At 42.0% G+C, this 3,292-nt stretch overlaps 1 pseudogene; it reads left to right on the plus strand.

The window, feature by feature from the left end:
- Window positions 1–638: 638 nt before the first annotated feature.
- On the plus strand, window positions 639–1,015 carry LOC117032352 (60S ribosomal protein L31-like; annotated as a pseudogene).
- Window positions 1,016–3,292: the final 2,277 nt, after the last annotated feature.

The raw sequence follows: 3,292 nt of genomic DNA on the forward strand, positions 1-3,292 counted from the left end.
ACTACCTCAAAATATATCTGCTAAATAGATCAACTGCATCCTTTACTGCAGGCCTAATGGAATTTTGGCATTGAAAACCTGATCCGTTTCTAATCCTTACCTTATAAAACTTCATGTCTATCAGATCCCTTAATGGACATAGAAGATTATTAAAAGTCCAGGCATTTCTGTAGTCCAGGCCTGGAAAGTGGCAAAGCCCATTTATCAAATTTAGTGATGGTCAGTGTTGTACAGCCAACTCCATGGATCTAATTGGACTGAGAACCCCCAATTCAGCTGAAGGTCTTTTTGAAACTGCATTTGTAATTCATGGTTCAGGAAGTCAGGCCCCATGCCCAGAGGACAATTTTAGCAGCAAGGAGGAAAAATGATTAGTCATCTCACAGCCGAGGGAGGGTCAGTCTTTTGGGCAGGCTGGACAGAGTCAGACAGGCGGCTCCTACAGCTCTTAGGCTCAGGGCATTGGGCTTTGGTCAGTTGAGTCTCCACACAGAGAAGCATACCAGAACATTCTTCTCCAGCACTACCATCCTTCGAGAAGATGGGACAAGGTTGACGTGATCAGCATGACTATTGAGTGGTTAAATTAAAAAGATGATTGGAGCACACAATACCTTTGCCCACTTTGGCCCAGCAGAATGGCTCTCACAAAGAAGGGTGGCGAGAAAAAAAAGGGCTGTTCTGCCATCAACGAGATAGTGACCAGAGAACACACCATCAACATTCACTAGCGCATCCATGGAGTAGTTTTCAAGACGCATGCCCCTTGGACACTCAAAGAGATCCAGAAATTTGCCATGAAGGAGATGGGAACCCCTGATGTGCGCATGGACACCAGACTCAACAGAGCTGTCTGGGCCTAAGGAATAAAGAATGTCCCATACCACATACAGGTGCGGTTGTCCAGAAAACATAATAAGGATGAAGATTCACAAGTAAGCTCTGTACATTGGATACCTGTGTACCTGTCACCACTTGCAAAAATCTACAAACAGTTAATGTGGATAAGAATTAACTGCTGATTATTGTATAAAGTTGTAAAACTGCAACAACAAAAAATGATTGGGTGTGAGATGAGTTGGTGGTTCCAGGTGTAAGTCTTGTAGTTTATCTCCTGGACAGAATCTGGACAAGAGGGTTGAGAATCATTGTAACCTGGCATCATCAACTCTGGAGTTAGAGCAGTTCTGCCACTTACTAGCCATGTGGCCTCAGGTGAAATACCTCACCTCTCTGAGCTTCAGTAAAATGGAGATCTCAGCACTTATCTTGCCAGGTTGTTCAATGAGGTCACAATGGAAGTACTAAATAAATCATGTGCTAAATTAATCAATACGCTTGTGTGGACAATGTGCTCCTTTCCAAACATTCAAATTTCCAAGAACTCCAAATGTCTCACCACTTTTTCCTGTGCTGTTACCTACAACAAGGTGACAAGAGTCAGGGACTTGCATATATAGCCTTGCATACAGTAGGTGCTCAGGAAATACTTATTAGCTTGGTTTCATTTAACTGTATCCTCAACCTTGATTAAACTTCCATTATCACTCCAAGGCACAACAGACTTTGTCAACTCCTGAAAGACCAGATTGATCCTAGAGCTTCCAAAACTAATCCAGAGATGGGAAGTTAGGGCAAAGGGGTGGGAACAGGGCAGTACAGCAAGAAGACCGCTCTCCGGGTCTGGAATAATGTCTGGTAATTAGTGTCCTGGGCACATGAGTGTTAGTCACTGCTCTAGGGAATCCCCAATAACTCACTTTAATTCAGACTTCTCAGAAGCTTCTAGAAGGCCTAAGAGTTTCTAAAATTATATCAGGATTTAGGAGTGAAACTTGAACATCCCACTGGTCAGCCACTCACATGAAATGACCAAGCCTCTTAGTCGCCCTGCTAGTCTGCTGAATGTCTTAACCTTCCGGGTCCCCTTTTTCCTGAGACTTGGAAGTAAATGCAACCACTATGGGTAGGCATTTTTTTCATATTCTGACCTATAATAGCAGACACTTGGTACCATCACATTCACTCATTCCAATCTAATATGTTTAATATAACTTTCAATCTAATATAACTTCATTATTGCAAAAAGCCAAAGATTATTGCCATGGAGAAATCCAAGTGAGGTCACTTATTTCTCTTCATCTTGTTGTGGTCAGCTGAATTCAGCTTACCTGAAAACTAGAGCCTTGATTCTTGCAGAGCCCTAATCGTGGAAGGTCACACAATTAGAGACACTTAATGTCTGCATTAACCGTCTTGCTCTGTTGTATAGGTTTGGAATCCAAGTGTAAATGAATTGGAAAGCTATCCCACAGATTCTCATCAGTCACTTTAATGGCCTCAGTAGGTAACCAGGAGCCCAGGCCAGGTGGACACTGCCCCCATAGGAATTCAGGCATCATTTCTGGTTCTCAGAGGACTGGATGAACTCCAGCCCTGGAGGCTCAGCTTACAAGCATTAGCACTCACACCTGCTGTTCAAATGATCAGAAATCAGGGTTCACTCTCATCCCCAAAGAAGAGACCATGGGAGACCATCCCCAAAGAAGGGACCCTTCTTCTTGAGTTAAAATATAGCTCAGTAGTGGTCAAATATCAGCTTGAGGACAAAGAGTGGTTTTTGGCAAAGTTCACGCTAGCCTGCTTTCAAATAAGGAAAGGTAGGAAAACACAGAGTAGTGCACAGAGCTAAATTTAGGCTCTTCAAAGGATGTTAAAATACACATCATGTCCTTTTTTTATGAGAAGTGCTGACATTAGATAGTGGTTATGGCTTCTTAATGTCTTTACTTGTTAAAAGAAAAAGTTGGCAATCCTATGTTATAGTCTTCGTCCCCCTTCCCATTTAAAAAAAAAAAAATTGTTGATCCTTAAAATCCAGAAATGTTGAACGTCTGAATAAAGAAAAATAGCATGATGTCTGTGCTGTAAACCAACTGCGGGATCTCAAGCAAACCACTCAGATTCTTTGGTCTTTAGTTTCTTCATCAGGAAATTGGGGGACAGTGGGGCCAAAGCACCCGCCAAAGGTAGGTTTGTGCATGGCTTGGTGACACAGACAAAGTCAAGCCTTGGGGTCTCCTGGGAATCACACACATAATAAATAGTAAATTTTTTTAGAACTTTACTGATGGAAATTAATTAGGTAAATTTCAGATATCCATAACATTGCCTAAGTCTACATCAAGAATTTTGCACAACATACAAATGTTAGAAGTTTTTCCTTTCTTTTTTCTTTCTTCTTTCCTTCCTTCCTTCCTTCCTTCCTTCCTTCCTTCCTTCCTTCCTTCCT

Source organism: Rhinolophus ferrumequinum, chromosome 12, assembly GCF_004115265.2.
Source record: "Rhinolophus ferrumequinum isolate MPI-CBG mRhiFer1 chromosome 12, mRhiFer1_v1.p, whole genome shotgun sequence".
NCBI classification, from domain to species: Eukaryota; Metazoa; Chordata; class Mammalia; order Chiroptera; family Rhinolophidae; genus Rhinolophus; species Rhinolophus ferrumequinum.